Consider the following 17,350-nt stretch of genomic DNA (forward strand, 5'->3'; position numbering starts at 1 on the left):
AACCCTGAGTTAAAAGTTATATGAGAAGGCATCGTAGTCCATAAGAATTAAAAAACAATTCAAGTAAGTTTCAGATAATTCTTGACAATGTAAAGTCGTTGAAGGTTTGAAGGCGATTATCAGCGTCCTGAAAGTTCAGCTTGGAATCTATGTAAACACTTGATAGGAACAATTCCAAATTACGTCAAAGATCCTATTTATAACTGTATTTTGACGCTACAGACTTCAAAGTAGTTGGCAGGTGTTAGAGAGTTGTCGGCTGAGTTTCAAGGAGTGAACATTACAAGAAGAATCTCAAACAAAAAGCATTGTTACCTACAAAGGAACATTTAAAAGACAGTCAATAAGAATTCCAATTTTATAAGTCATATGAGAGTATATATATATATATGTATATATATATATATATATATATATATATATAAAAAATAGCAACCACTATTTACAAAAGGAAATTAAGGCAAGAATGAACTAATAATACATGCCTACAGAGACAATGGTATTCAACAAGAAAACATCAAATTGACTATTATCTCAATCGAATATCAAATAGTCCTTCCTGTAATTTATTTATTATAAATACTAATATATACCAGTTGAGAGAAAGAGAGAGGCAAATTCCTCAGAAAGTGCAGGTAGAGTGTGGAGTATAATAGAAGAAAAAAACAAATTAATTGTTGGTAATGTTATAGGTGTTAAAGAGAACAATGTGTCCCTAGTAATTGTGATTGCAATTTTTCGGGTGTCACTTCAAGACTGAACAAAAGAAGAAGCGGACTTCTGAGGCAGTCTCTCTTATCCCATTCCCCTTCCAGGGTGCTCAAAACGGGGAACTATTCCTTGCGAGTAGCTTGGGTTGGGAATTGAGGATTAATCTTCTGCTCCTGAGGGAATCGAATCAAGGTACTCTGGCAGTAGGAGGAACTGGCACTGGGGTATACCATGGTCTTGACACAGATGGTCAAACGTCAACAGGTGCTGGTCTTGAAACAGGTCTCCCATTGTTTTGATTGATCTATCATGCCAGTGGGTCCGGTCCTCAGGCATGAACATACCTGGGAAGCAAGGAAGCACCTGGAGGAGGATTTCAGGGGCCTAGGATATGGCACATTAAATGAAATATACTTGTCAGGCACTTGCGGGCTACCCATGTAAGCAGTGTCCAGGATCACTGGAGTTTGACAGAGGGGATTAGGAGCTAGCGAAGAACATTTTCTTGGAGTGGACTGTTTCATGTTGCAGTTTCACACAGGTTACCTGCCAACCAGCATGACACCCACTGGAGCTGTGCTGCTAAATAGCAGAATTCAAACAAAGGGTCCCCCAGATCACCCACCCTGCCCTGCCGGTAACTGAACTTTGACGACGGTTAACCGGTGGCGCTGATCGTCTCATAAAAGTTACCCCCAGCCTAATGTCTATGTCATGGAAGAATGCCATGGGCAGTTATAGCGGGACATTTGTAAAATAATATAACAGGCGAGAGAGAACTGTTGATTTGGAAAGAGTGATTTTTCCTGGGATGGCTAGTGGAAGGCGTTTCCAGAACTGGGTCTGGAATTTGAGGAAGATACACGTGCAATTTGATGGAGTTGAACACGCGTTTCAGGTTCCCCTCAAAATGGTCAGCCTGGGAATGGTAAAGCTGAATCCTTACGCATTGGGTTGTCTTCCCGGCCCAGTTAAGGTGACATCCCACTGTGTCGTTCTAAGTGGGCCTCGCCCTGGCAAAGGGGGAAGAAGTGGGATTTTGCCCAGTGGACTCCAAGTCCAGATACCTTTTCAAACTCCAGGAATATGGCGTATACTAGGTCCCTGCCAACACAGACATTGCAAAGATATATCAACACAACATCAGCATATAGATATTGTGTGGACCCCCCCGCCCAGGCATTCCCCCTTGGCCCTGAGGCAAACGGCAAGGAAGTCAACTGCAGATGAATTGCCCTTTGGACATGCTAGGTATAAAGCTGAGTAAAAGGCATGAAGGATACCAAGTTGTGTGTAGAGGACTCTGTGATTCTAGGAGTGGTGTCCTCCTGGCATGCTAGCCACGGCAAAAGGTGCCCCAGCTTGTCGTCTGTGGAGTGTATCCGAGCTGTGTATCCCGCAAAGTTATAGCAGCAGAGACGCTCCAAGAGGGCAGCGTGTCTGTGAGGGTCACCTGGACATCTGCACCATGTGGGATTCGAAGCACCAGCTCCATCAGGGATGTCTGGGTTAAGTCTCTCTCTCTCTGCACACTCCCACTACATTCTGGATGCACATCTCCTGCGTAACCTTAAAGACCTCCCATTCCATGGTACGAGTGGTGGCTGTGGCGTGGTTCTCTGCAAAATAGTGGTTAATGTGTTGAAGCTGAGTATCTCTAGGGTCATCAAGTATTTCGAGGTGAACTGCTAGGTACGGACTGGGGCGAGTAGTGTGCTCCAATCCATGTCTATGATGCATATCGCATAATCAGAGATAATACGCCCAACGTAGTTGGAGTGTTTGAGTTGTGAGAGGATATTGAGGGTGCAGAAGAAGCAATCATTGCTGATATGTAAATCGTGGGGGGCTGAATAGTGCGAGTATTAAGTGTTGGGTAGTGGGACCTCCAAGCGTCTGACATGGACAAATTTCTGGCCCAGTGTCAACATGCACGGAGTGGAGGTGAATGGGTGCTTGCAGGAGGTGAGATCTGCCTAGATGGCGGTCTAGTATGGTATCATAGTTCCTGTCCAGTATCCAGACGATATCTGGCCATTGCGTCAGGACACCGAACGAAGTGGTCTAGAAACCAGACTGGTCTGTGTTTGGGGCATTCATGCTATCTAGGAGCACCAGAGTGCCACAGCCCTTAGCAAAGGCATACCTGCTCTTGCTGCCAGTATACGGAACAGAGACTGTGTACATGCCCCTGATGTTTAAGGTAAGGAATCGCAGTTGTGGGTGGTGCTGCTGACAACAGAGGCGATGGTCTCTCTACAGCACTCGCACCCCCTCCCAACTGCATGCTAATGTGGACTGTTTGTGCAGTTTTTTTGGGGAGTGAGGAGGGTTGGGGGAAGAACTGCAGAAATAACATAGCTAAGTCACAATGGTGTCCAAAGTCTGCGGCAAGAAGCTGCTTGACCAAACTAAAAGTCAACATGGCTATAACAAAGGGGGGACTTGAAAACAGCATCTTCTGTCATGTCCAACCAGAATGACTGGAAGGGGTGAGTGGTCGAAAGTCAGTTCAGGAGGGGTGATCCCGGTCCAGGCAAGTTAAGGATTGTGCATCAGTCCACCAGGGACCATGTCTTTTAACTGTGTAAGGAGGGTCTTTAGTCTACAGGCAAGAAAGGCTTGATATACACCACTTGAGGTTGTCCTGGAGATACAGGACAGGGTGCTCCCTGCTGGGGGCTGGGCCGGACTCCCGCACCCCTCCAGCACAGGGCACAGGAGCTATGGGCATGGATTTTGTCCCTCCAGGCAGTGAGGCCATCAAAGGATATGGTCAGATGTCTGCGGGGTGACTTTCACACCCGGCACAGATTCTGGGGAAGTTGGCTGGAAAGCACTGAGGCGATCATTGCTGGAGGTGGATGCTGTTTTGGGGTCTGAAGGACCTGCTGGTTTATGGATGGCCATGGCTGACTGTTGACCTTCCTGAAGTTCCCATTGAGAGGGTGTCCTTAGTGCACCAGTCAAGTCCCCAGATATACGGCCTTGATGCCCCCCACCCCAACCCCTTGTCATGTCCTAGTCTCATTCATTGGTAGAAGTGTCTGGGGTGGCCAGGCGTTCTATCCAGTCCCAGGGGAAGAGGAGTCAGTGAGGAAGTATGCGTGTTTGTCTCATATAACTAAGTTTGACAGACAACAGTAGTGAGTATGGGAGATTCATGTCTTGTTGCGCAGCGGCGTGCTCGGAGGCATCGAGTCAGGACGCGGCTGCGGCCGGGGTACAATTCCTCGGCCGCCGGGCATGCCGCTTCCCTTTTTCCTGGTATTTCCTCACACGAGGCCCCAGGTTTTGCATTGGACCTCGGCGAGCTCGGGGTGCGGCGCGGCCTAGGAATTAGTGGTGGTCCCCCATTCCCCCCCACTATGTCACATACCTGTTTGATACCTGTTTGATCTAAGGAACCATTTGAAGTACGAACTGACCACCGAAAATTGCAATGTCTACGGAATTTCCAATGTCAGAACAGTCGCCAAGCCGGTTGGGCTTTTTTTTTTAGCCAATTTGATTTTTATATTACTTATATCCCTGGTTCTCAGAATATACTTGCAGATGCCTTGTCACGACGTTACCCTGAAGTTCTCCCTTCTCCTTCACAATATCTTATTGAACCCAAAAGAATCATTGGTCTAGTAGTCTTTTCTTGATAAAGTACGGTCAGAATACTCCACTCTCTCAGACTCAGAAATGAAAGAACTACGTCCAAAATTATGCAAAGTCAAAGAAATTTTTTACTACAAAGATGCATTACTTCTTCCTTCCAAAATGGAACAAAGGAGAGCACTCCAAATGTGTCATGACTCCCTATAGCAGGCCATCGTGGTATTAAGGCCACACAAGAGCTACTTCTCCGTTCCTTTTGGTGGCCTACGCTGAAGAAAGATACTGAGTTATGTGGCGTCTTGTCCCACATGTGTCCAAGCTAAGACTCCCCATACCAAGCCTGCAGGATTACTTCATCCATTACCTGTGCCACCCGCCCCTTGGCATACAATATCAACGGATTTTATGTGTTCTTTACCACCCTCAGCAGGTAACCAAGTGATAATGGTGACTGTGGATTATTTTACTAAAATGGCTCATTTCACCGCCGTGAAGAAACTTCCCACATCACAAGAATTAAGCCAAATCTTTAAACCAGACATATTTCGTCTTCATGGTCTCTCTCATGTTATCCTTTCCGATCGTGGTCCGCAATATATATCACGTTTTTGGAAGTATATCTGTAAGACTTTACATATTGAGATAGCCTTGTCTTCTGGTGTCCACCCTCAGACTAATGGCCAGGCGGAACGTCTAAATCAGGGACTAGAACAATATCTATGTTGCTTCTGTAATACTACTCAGAGTAATTGGTCCACATATTTACCTATGGCTGAATTTTCATACAATAATACAATATAGTACCTCAAAAAAACACTCCTTTTTTCTGTTCATATGGTTATCATCCCAAGTCTTTTCCTACCGTAGTGAGAGATTCTTCTACACTTCCTGCAGTCACTTCCTATACTCAAAGATTACGTACTATTCAATGCTTAATCCATTCTAACCCACTAGCTACAAGAGACGCTGTGAAGCTCCATTTTATAAAGTACAAGACAAAGTTTGGCTTTCCTCCCGGTTTCTACCCCTCCGTTTATCACAAAACAAGTTCAAGCCCCGCTATTATGGACCCTTTTCTCTCCTTCAAAAGATAAATCCAGTTTCTTTTCGGCTGCGTTTGCCTCGGACATGGAAAATTCATCCTGTCTTTCATGTCTCGCAACTAAAACCTTGTAGGTCTGATCTTTTTGGCAGACAATTCACCTGTCCTCCTCCTCTTTTGGTGAATAATACACCTGAGTATGAGGTCCAAGAAATTTGTGATTCCCGTCTGTTCCGCAACTGCCTCCAGTAGCTTATCCATTGGAAGGGCTACCCTTTGAGCGAGTGTACTTGGGAAGATGCCTCCTCTGTTCACGCCCCCTTTTTGGTTGATCAATTTTTCCGCCTGCATCTGCACAAACCCGGGGCTCGGGGGTACCTACTGTTGCGCCGCGGCACGCTCGGAGGCACTGAGTCAGGACACGGCTGTGGCACAATTCCTTGGCCGCCGGGCATGCCGCTTCCCGTTTTCCTGGTATTTCCTTGCACGAGGCCCCAGGTTTTGCATCGGGCCTCGGCAAGCTCGGGGTGCGGCGCGGCCTATGAATTAGTGGTGGGCCCCCATTCCCCCCCACTATGTCACATACCTGTTTTTTTGTTTTCCTCTGTTCTTTTCTCTTCTGTTTTTTTCTTTTTCTTGTCGGTCTCTTTTTTGGGTAGAGCCATGTTTCTGCTTCTTCTTCCCAGCATGTCTTTCTCTTCCCTGCGTGCATCAGGATCCCTATCTAACATGGTGACTTCATCTATATTCTCTATGGTAGTTTTTCCCAAACTAACATGGCGTCTTTTCCCTTCCTGAATGTCACTTCCTGTTCTTGGGTATATAAGGACTGAGACGCTTGATCTCATTGCACTGCAACATTTCCGTGGTGGTGATCACGCGCCGGGTTTTCCAGCCTTTCTTTTGCCTATTTTCTGCCCTTCCAGTTATATTTTTGTTATTGAAAACTTACCTTTGCCTGTGCCTTTTTGTTGTTCCAGGGAGTTCCAGCCTTTGAGGTTTTTTCCTTTGGGTTTTTCCTCAGGGACTCCTTTTGGAGTGCATGGACTGCCTTGACGTTCCCTTGTCAGCAGCACTGTGGCTACCAGAAAGGGTCACCCATTTCTTGACCAAGGCAGGACCTACAAGCGGCAAGACTATCCTGCAGATAAATCTGGTAAGCGACGAGTCAACTGTGACATGTCTTGGAGTCTATGTTTCACTCTAAGGAAGGATGAACCACAACCACATTGTTGCACTGCCACCAGGAAATCTGGGTACAATATTTTTAATTTCCAGGGGGGCTACCTGGTTGGGCTGCCTGAAAGACAGCAACTCTTTCTTTGTAATGGAGGAAGCAGGCTACAAACAGTGACGCAGTGAGACAAGTGGCGGGGTACCCGGTGGGCACGCTCAAGGACAAAGTAGGGTCACAGTCATGAGGCCAAGGTAAAGGATCAGATCCAGTTCTCCAGGTAGAATATCATGCCAGAGTCCTCCAGTCCCACCACCCAGATGTTGTTAAAGTGCACTCAGGTCTCTGCATCTTTAGCACCGTCTCAAGTTCATCTGATCGACTCCTGATCTTCAATAATACATGATGGTGGCACTTTGTTCATGATGTAAACAGCGAAGCTCTGGAACGTATTGCCAGCAAGCATTAGGAACATCCAAGAGCACACTGAATTCAGAATGCCTAAAAAGTCCTTGCTGTTCTCAAAAAAGATGACTAAAACATGGTCACCTCAAGAAGATGGCACATCACTTCCCCATTCTAGCATCTCAACATTTTGCGGTTAAGAGGTGTAGAACTATATGAAATACCTACTTGTGCTAGGTAGGGGATGCTTATGAAATCTACGTGTTCTGTTTAAATATTTTTTTTTTTTAAAACAGTTGTCAGTTTTGGTGAAATACACCAAGACAACAAATTAGAGCAGTATTTTGTCAGAGCTCTGATAATAGCCTCACTGATTATATGGACAGGGATTCTAGCTAAGCTCTGCTTTTGCAACCTTTCTGGAAATTGACAATCAGTGGTTGAAAGCAGGTGAAAACAGTAGTTACAGATTTGAAACATTCAATGTGTCTTTGCATACAGAAACTAACGTGTCTGAGGCTGTTCACTAACTTCTTGCCAATATCTTCCCACACTGGAAAAGGTGGTAAATGTACGCCTGACGTGTAATTGTATTTATATAGCGCTTACTACCCCTGATGAGGCGTCAATGTGTTTTTCTGTGAGTAGCACGCTTCTTCGGAACCCAAGAGGAATTAGTGGTGGATTAGTATAGGGAACTATGAGTACAGTATTAGCATGAGTTAATTTGAGCAAAGGGTATTGAGTTAGTTTGTTGGATTGACTGAAGTAATGGCGGGACAAAAGAGGGAAGAATCCAGGTGTTAATTGGGAATTTATAGTAATAGGATGAGGCTTGGGGTGAGTAAAGGAGAGATAGAGGAGGGAGGAGTCTGTGGAAAGGGGTTAGAGAAATCATAGTAGCAGGAGGGGTTTTGGATGAGTCAAAGGTGAGATAAATGAGGGAGAATTTAGTAGGGTTGTTTGGGAGATCACAGTAGTAAACTGAGGTTTGGGGTGAGCTAGATGCAGTAGAGGAGGAAAGAGCTTAGACAGAGTTATTTTGGAGATGAAAGTAGTAGAATGGAGTTGGGATGTGTTAGAATGGGGATGAAGGATAGATTAATAGACATAGGGTGATGGAGAGACAGTAAATCTTACAAGAGAGTAACATTGATATTATTTATATTTTGAATTTTATTGATAGATTTCATTTTATTTTTCTCTAGTACAGTAGGAATAGATATGTAAATTCCTAGTAAGGGAATCTATGGGCAAGAAATATATTAAGGGATATAACATGAGAAGAAAAAGTAGTATTGACGTTAGTTAGTAAGTCTAACATTGATTTTATCTTTCCTCTATTTTCAGTAGCGAAACGCTTGCTGTTAAATAGTTAAAATAACATTTTCTCATTGCGATATAAAAAAGAAAGCAAGGGATTCTGATTTCTAGGGGCTATGCAAAGACCTATGAACATGTTAAGCATATAATAATGTACACACACACATATATATATATATATATATAATAATAATATATATATTATTGTCACTTTCCTCCAGGGTTCCCAAAAAGGTTGACAAAGGCGGTAAACGCCGAAACGCGTTCCGTTGCGAGTCAATAAGTTGATTCACAGTAACTTTGGGGTGCTGTATCCTTTTTGGGAACCCTGGAGGAAAGTGACAATAATAGACACAGTGGCGCTCGTTGTATTCGGCACCCCTGGCATTTAGGTGCAGAAGAGCACGCTGCACCAAGTGCAGATATATATATATATATATATATAAAAAAAACTGCGAATAAATATATATTTGTTAAACAGGTTTAAAGAGTATGTATATAATTTATTATGAAATAGTAACTATACATATTTCTTAAAGAACTATACATATCTAGAATATACACAATCAGTTTATAACGATTTATCAACACATGCATATGTAGTCCATTGCTGTTTGAATATGGTGGTTACAAAGGAAAGAGCCAACTCTGGAGTAGCCTTTTTCAAGACAAAATAGTTATCTGTGGATCTTATATTTGGGGGTAATGAATTCCACAGTCTGGCTGCTTGAACAGAGAGGATGTATCACCTTTTGTCTTTTTTGTATGGTGGTGTTTTAAGGCATGGTGCCAATCTTGAGCGGAGGTTTCTTTGTTGAATGTATTTGGTTATTTTGTTTCTGATGAAAAGCAGTCCTTTTCCATGTATAGCTTTGTGGATGATACAAAACAGCTTGAGGTGGATCTTCTGTCAACGGGTAACCAGTGTAGTGGTCTCAAGGCAGGGGAGATGTGGGCTTGTGGCTTTACATGTAATAGTAGCCTGCCAGCTGAGTTCTGAATAAGTGGTATTTTTTTTCATAATAGAGACGATCCATGGTAGAGGCCACAGGCACACTCCGGTATGGATAGTACAAGAGAGATAGTAGCCTGCACCATGTATGGAATTCCGAAGTGAGGAAAGATGCATCATCAGAGTCTTCAAGGTGATGAAGCTTGATTGTGCTAATTTGTCCTCTTGGGCATTCATTGTTAACTTGGAGTTCATGGTAATTCCAAGGTTTTTAACTTCCTTGCATACTTGAGGTGGTCCCAGATCGTCAGACGCACAGTGAGTCATAATTTTTCAAGTCGCCACATGTGCAAAAGTAAACTTTTTTCCAAAGTGGGGAAAAGAGGTAGTGTAGAGAAAGTGCATTTGCAATCGCTCGGCAGATTTATGCTTGAACATGTAAATAACTATCGCTCACACAAAAATGTAATTCTTAAGTCGGTTACATGGTTTTAGGCATGCTTCTTTAAATGCTTATAAATTAAAAGTTGTAAATGTACACCAATGAAAGGATATGAACCTGTAGATTCACGTCATACTGCTTTTTTACTTTAAAGACTTGGGCCTGTGACTTACTTTCATGTTGCACAAAACAGTTTTACACTGTTTGTCCATTCCTCACCTTTTGTTTGTACTGACATCTCATGTTCTTGAAGTTTATTTAAGCATTTTTTGGGGGGGAGAATTGTGTATACATTTTATTTTAAAAGCACCATCCTATCTAGCTAAGGCTCATGCAAGTACCTGAATAAAATCTGGGGTCATTATGAAGAGACTCAAATTTGTACTTTTTGCCAACATCTGGACACGTTCAGTAGAGCATAGAATGGGGAGGGGAGTACTGATGAGAATGTGGAAGAAGATCTGGAGGGAGAGGAGCTACCCCAGGGTGGGTTGATAAATCAGAGATCCAACTGATTAGGGTGATGAAAGTGTTTCAGTAATGTGAATCTTACGTAACTGGACTGCAATCAATGTGGACTTCATTATGGCAGTTTTTAGGTTGAGCAGGCAAGCGCTCGGATGTGTTGTAATCTATAGGTGGGTTTTCAATCACGCCCATCACTATCACTCGTTCATGGGATTGCCTTTCAAAAATCCTTTATTATTGGCAAATGCTTTACGTTTGTCCCTCCTTGGGGCGGTTTTGTTACCGCCTTGGCCATCAACCCCTTACATGGATAATTGCACATTTGCTGATACGTTTGACTGCAAGCAAATTCTTTCGTTTCTCTCCTTTGCGCTCATGCTCACAGCAGCAGTGGCGCTCTGAATCTGCTTCCTTATGTCAACTGTTTCACTTTTCATTTTGAATTTATGTGGCAAGCAAAGTCCAGTTAGGAATTTACAACACTAATAGCTCTAACTCGAGCAAACGCAAGACCCACTGCATTGCAAATGCTTCTTTATTTAGAAGCAAGAGGCTGGATTTTGCCTCTGCATGTTGTAGTTACACATGTATAACGCACTGAAGCTAAAAAAAAAAAAAAAAAGTGTGGACACCTTTTCATAGTCGAACCACTTTCGCTAACTCAAGGTTAGCTCACAAAATGCCCTTGCAGTGCTAACACTAAAAGCATTTAAAGGTAGCATTCAGTATTAATTATATGTACAAGTTTAAAATACTTGTACGTGAATTCAAATCATGCATTTGGAGACAAACGTTCCTCTTTTACAGAAAAAGCACTGTTGTAATCAGGTTTGTCTGGAAAGATACTGGGCCTACATATCCAGTGGACAAAATAAATATGAAAAAATGTTGTTCTTATAACTAACAATGTTTTGTACGCCGGGGGGGGGGGGGGGGGGGAGTAAAACAGTGCGTTGCTGCTGCAAATTTAAAACATTCTGCATCCTTTTAGAACTTGCTCGGGACACATAAAGCAACACAAAAAAAAAAAACTTAATGACACTATAAAGGGTAAAGTTAAAAAATAAACACTTTTTGCGACCCTGGGTAACTTCCACTCAATGTTTATTCATTACAACAGAGAACTACTCACTACCACTCGTTATATAAAACAGATCACTCATTGTACACTGATGTAACGAACTCAATGGCAGATTCCGTTCGCAATGTCAATAAACACGAAATCACTCGAAACCGGTTGATAGATGTTAACATTATTTGTCTTCTGCTGACATCGAACACAATTAATATTAGCTTTACATATCACCGGAGAAGCACAACTAAAGCGCATGCGTACAAGAACCACTGCAGTCCTTTCAGCAGCCCATGAAAACTTTACAGGGAACGCGCGCGACTAAGAAAAAAAAAAAAAACACCACCGCGTCTCATGCACGCGCCTCTCGCTCCTCGGCTTTTATCTCGTGCGTCAGCAACAGGGCGCGCGACACGACGGTGCTCGGTCAGAAACCGGGGTCCACCGAGGTAAGTGCTGCGTGCCTCCGCCTCCACACTCCCGGGGCTCCTCCCCAATGCTACCGCAGAGCCCACGCTCTGCCTCCCCCTGCCCCTCACGCACCGCGTCCACCATGCGGTCCCTGCGGAGCGTGAGGACGTCGCGGCGCTGGAGACGACGACGGCCAGGCGGCCGCGGCGTAAGGACGGCGCGAGACGGAGCGAGGTGCCGCTGTGCGTCACTCAGCACTCGACGTGCTCCATTGCCCTCCCCCTTCTTTGTCGTCTCTTGAACGTTTTGTGCGTGTGGGGTAACGACTGAAAGAGGGTGTGGGCACACGTTGGGGTAGCTGTCTCCTAATCTAAGGGATATCCGTTGAGGAAGAACACCGGGGATGGGCGGGCGTACTTATTTGAAAGAACAATGTGGAAAACTACTGAGGGAGGGATTTCTAAGAAGACTCATCTCGTGCGATCTAAGCGAAAGCGTCGCGCCCTGGTTTTGGGTTCGACTGATTATCTTGAGATTGCTTTCATTTAAAACAAATATTAAGTAGATATTTCCAAAATCTGTGCGGATTATGGTATAACACCCAACACTTATGTTGATGTAGAGCAACGTGCCTCTCATAACCCCCTCTTCCTTCGCTTTCTCTCGTCGAGCCTTGCATTCTGGGAATTGATGTTCGCCTTCCCACACCTCAGAAAACAAAACAGCTGTAACACTTTTCGCTTGCGAAGTATTTTCAACAAAGATCAGTTGAGGCGTATTGTACGTTTCGTGAAGTCGCTTTCTATGAGAATTGCGTCAAAACTCGCATCTGTCCGTGTTCAGTTTACAGTTAATTTTCTCTCTCCAGGGAAGAGATCTTCGAAAATATTAAAGTACGTTGGTTATATATAAAAAGTTCTTTGGATTTCTATCTAAAGGCCCATGGGGTCAAATTAAACGCACTACTTGTCAAGTTGCGAGCTTTTGTTTTTTTTGTTGTGTTGGGGGAGGGGCACAGGAGAACGCGTATTAACTGCCTTATATCTAATAAAATTGAGTTATTTGAAGAGGTGTTTTTTTTTTTTTTTTTTTTTTTTAGCATGGACGCCCGCCTCGTGGTCGTACTCATTAAATCCATGTCGCAAACGCACTACTGACCGTTAAATCCTGTTTAATTCCGATACATCTTGAATCGACCATTTTTCTGTTACCCATTTTCTTTTAACCCGTAGAAGATAAGTAGTGTGGCAATGCATAAATACATACCCGCTCTTCTCGTTTGACAAATGTATTCTTCACTCAGTCTATTTTTGTTCTCCAACGAATTCTGTGTGCTAATATTTGTAGCCAGTACTCTAGGTAAAGAGAAACTACAAGTGTCAGCATGCTTAGTCATTCTGGGTAAAATTTAAACCTACAAAGTAGAACCATTTGACAGCTAGGTAATTTGTAATTATATCACGCTCAGTTGGCTATAGTAATGTTGAAAGACAGTAGTCACACATCATACCTGCGGAATATTACATGGTGTTAGTAAGCAATTCTTAAAAACCTTTATCCTTTAATGTGTCTTTAGTGAAGATAGATTACTCAAACGCAATTACATTCCTACTGCAGTTCAGTTTTTCCCCCAGAGATGTGCAGATGTCCAGTAAAATTCCCGAAATAAGTCCCAGTTTACCTGTGGAACAAATTAAAGCCCTATGTCTTGCCTGCATTTCAGATTTTCAGGACGGCTTCTCTTGATATTTTTATATATATATATATATATATATAATTTACTGAGGAAAAAAAAAGATTACATGGGCGTTGTAGTTAGGTTCTGAATTTACTCGTACAAACCTTGCCATGCGCATTTTTCTTATCAATAATGTTAATGCAAATGTTGTAGTGATAATATCAAAGATGACGTACAAGATATCAATGATAAATATGTGGAGTAATTACCTGTGCATGGTGAAGGCGCGACTTATAGTTATCTTGGGGTGCAAGTTATTGCTACTTAAAAGATCTCTATAACTGCTGAATTTCTGTGGTTTTGAACGAGTAAATTCAGAACCTAACTATAACATCCCTGTAACCTTTGTTTTTTCTGGCGAATTTCTATAGTTTTATTTTTTTATTTTTAGAGTAAAGCCATTTTAATTACTATACCTTATTCCAACCTCCGCCGTGCATGGCCTTTGGCCGTGTGCAATGGAGGTTTGTCACAAGTCATGTCCTTCAGCCAGCCCTTGCAGCTAAGCCCTTATAACCACTCAACCCTGCACCATGCTCATCTTTTGGCCGTGGGCAGCGCAGGTTGGCCACATGGCCTGTCTCTGTCAGTGGATGCTTCAGTGGGTGTGTGAGTATGACTGGATCAATTAGTGTATGCATGAGTGTGGTTTTTCTTTCGAATTTTTCCGTATTTGTGAATAATTTGCGTAAATTAGTGAGTTTTTACAAATATCGCGCATTGTGATGCAAAATTATTTTAAACCCATAATTTGCTCCTAAAACACACCTACAGGGAGTGCAGAATTATTAGGCAAGTTGTATTTTTGAGGATTAATTTTATTATTGAACAACAACCATGTTCTCAATGAACCCAAAAAACTCATTAATATCAAAGCTGAATATTTTTGGAAGTAGTTTTTAGTTTGTTTTTAGTTTTAGCTATGTTAGGGGGATATCTGTGTGTGCAGGTGACTATTACTGTGCATAATTATTAGGCAACTTAACAAAAAACAAATTTTTACCCATTTCAATTATTTATTATTACCAGTGAAACCAATATAACATCTCAACATTCACAAATATACATTTCTGACATTCAAAAACAAAACAAAAACAAATCAGTGACCAATATAGCCACCTTTCTTTGCAAGGACACTCAAAAGCCTGCCATCCATGGATTCTGTCAGTGTTTTGATCTGTTCACCATCAACATTGCGTGCAGCAGCAACCACAGCCTCCCAGACACTGTTCAGAGAGGTGTACTGTTTTCCCTCCTTGTAAATCTCACATTTGATGATGGACCACAGGTTCTCAATGGGGTTCAGATCAGGTGAACAAGGAGGCCATGTCATTAGATTTCCTTCTTTTATACCCTTTCTTGCCAGCCACGTTGTGGAGTACTTGGACGCGTGTGATGGAGCATTGTCCTGCATGAAAATCATGTTTTTGTTGAAGGATGCAGACTTCTTCCTGTACCACTGCTTGAAGAAGGTGTCTTCCAGGAACTAGCAGTAGGACTGGGAGTTGAGCTTGACTCCATCCTCAACCCGAAAAGGCCCCACAAGCTCATCTTTGATGATACCAGCCCAAACCAGTACTCCACCTCCACCTTGCTGGCGTCTGAGTCGGACTGGAGCTCTCTGCCCTTTACCAATCCAGCCACGGGCCCATCCATCTGGCCCATCAAGACTCACTCTCATTTCATCAGTCCATAAAACCTTAGAAAAATCAGTCTTGAGATATTTCTTGGCCCAGTCTTGACGTTTCTGCTTGTGTGTCTTGTTCAGTGGTGGTCGTCTTTCAGCCTTTCTTACCTTGGCCATGTCTCTTGAGTATTGCACACCTTGTGCTTTTGGGCACTCCAGTGATGTTGCAGCTCTGAAATATGGCCAAACTGGTGGCAAGTGGCATCGTGGCAGCTGCACGCTTGACTTTTCTCAGTTCATGGGCAGTTAATTTGCGCCTTGGTTTTTCCACACGCTTCTTGCGACCCTGTTGACTATTTTGAATGAAACGCTTGATTGTTCGATGATCACGCTTCAGAAGCTTTGCAATTTTAAGAGTGCTGCATCCCTCTGCAAGATATCTCACTATTTTTGACTTTTCTGAGCCTGTCAAGTCCTTCTTTTGACCCATTTTGCCAAAGGAAAGGAAGTTGCCTAATAATTATGCACACCTGATATAGGGTGTTGATGTCATTAGACCACACCCCTTCTCATTACAGAGATGCACATCACCTAATATGCTTAATTGGTAGTAGGCTTTCGAGCCTATACAGCTTGGAGTAAGACAACATGCATAAAGAGGATGATGTGGTCAAAATACTCATTTGCCTAATAATTCTGCACTCCCTGTATATCATACCCCGGGGATCAGAGTTCCTTCATCCTGAACCCTTATGTCACTTTCAATTTGGATTTTCACCCACACGGGGACCGGGTCCGGTGAAATAAAATGGCGGCTGCAACTTTTTAGTCAGGTTGCGGTCAGCCAATTGCACCACTTTTCGCAAGCATATTCACACAAAAAAAAAAGTGAATTTAACAAAATATTCGCACAGTAATTGGGGCCAGAGAGATACACATTTATTTTCCCGTTAATATCTCAAAAACTACTGAACAGATGTACACAAAATAAGCGAAAATGTGATCTGCATACCGAAAGCTAGCTTTCTGCCAAATTTGGTGTAATTCCGTCCTGCAGTTTGGGCCGTAGCCATGTCTAAAGGCCCTATGGGAATTACACCAAATTTGGCAGAAAGCTAGATTTTGTTCCACAGATTGTGCTTTTTGTTATTTGGTGTAAGCTCGTTCAGTAGTTTTCGAGATATTGAAGGGAAAATACATTTGTAAAACTGTGCGGAGCCTAAGCATAGATCTCATGGTGAGATCTGTTTGGCTGTCAGTCAGCACTTTAGCCAGTTAGTGCTGGCAGCCATCCTGGGACCAATATACAGGATAGCACCCCCTTGAAATGTATTGTAGTGAATGACAGGTTTTGAGGATAATATAAAGGAGAACAAATGAAGGGTGATAAAGTTAGTTACAATATAATTCATTTTTTGATGGTACAATGCCCATTTTAGAAATTGTGGTGTGTTCTAAGGTGATTTTACCCTGCTGGGATTTCATGAATCATGTTTGAGAGAGAGCTGTTTTCTCATAGAGGTTATGGAAGGTGCTCCAGAAGCTAAAACGAGAGCATATTTTCTGTAAATTCACAGTCTTTCTCAGCCATATGAGAATGAAGTCTGACATTCACAGTAAAACGTGTTCTTCCAACAGGAGCAGCTGGCAGTTGCTTCCCTTGTGTTCTACTGCAGTCTCCGAGAGTGTTCTAAAGAACAACTAGAGCGCTAGTAGTCTTATGTATGACAATGGTGTGGCACACCTGAAGCCATCTTGATTGAATCAAAATGGTAGAACTTAAAACATTTAATTTAGAAAGGAACAAAATGAGGTGTTCATTTTGTCAAATAAATTAGGGTTAGTGCCTTAGAAATAAACATTAGGACGCCTTTTAAGAGAATTCTAAAATATCTTCCTGTTCTGCGTCCAACAGGAGCAACCTGTCGGATGATTCTCTTGAGTTCAACTGCAGCCTCCCAGAGTGTTCTAAAGAAGAACTAGAGCGCTAACAGTCTTACTTATGACAAAAGTGTGGCACACCTGAAGCCATCTTGATTGAATCAAACTGGTAAAACTTAAAACATTTAATTTAGAAAGGAACAAAGTGCGGAGGTTCATTTAGGCATAAAAATTATGGTTAGTGCAGTAGAAAGAAAAATTAGCACACGTTTTCAGTGAGTTCTCACATATCTTTCTGTTCTATAAAAAATTCTGGCATGGAGACTGAAACATGCACTTTCAGCACCAGCAGTAGACCGCTGGTTAACTCCCTGGTGATCAGCAGCTTACAGTAGTCTAATGAGCAATCACAGCGCTAACATTCTGATTCATGCCAAAAGTGTGGCACATCTGAATGCCATCTTGGTATAGGTACCTTAAGACATGAGTTATAGTTAC

At 42.8% G+C, this 17,350-nt stretch overlaps 1 protein-coding gene across 3 annotated transcripts in view; it reads left to right on the plus strand.

Moving 5' to 3' along the window:
• Window positions 1–11,465: 11,465 nt before the first annotated feature.
• GMEB2 (glucocorticoid modulatory element binding protein 2) overlaps window positions 11,466–17,350 on the plus strand; it is a 136,640-nt gene continuing 130,755 nt past the window's right edge. Inside the window, exon 1 of one of the 3 annotated variants that reach the window (XM_069243284.1) lies at window positions 11,466–11,644. The gene's annotated coding sequence lies outside the window, so the exon portion shown is untranslated. Of the gene's footprint in view, window positions 11,645–11,679; window positions 11,849–17,350 lie in introns of those variants that run through there. The other 2 variants (XM_069243282.1, XM_069243283.1) reach the window with 2 other exon arrangements.

This window comes from Pleurodeles waltl, chromosome 7 (assembly GCF_031143425.1).
Source record: "Pleurodeles waltl isolate 20211129_DDA chromosome 7, aPleWal1.hap1.20221129, whole genome shotgun sequence".
NCBI lineage: Eukaryota > Metazoa > Chordata > Amphibia > Caudata > Salamandridae > Pleurodeles > Pleurodeles waltl.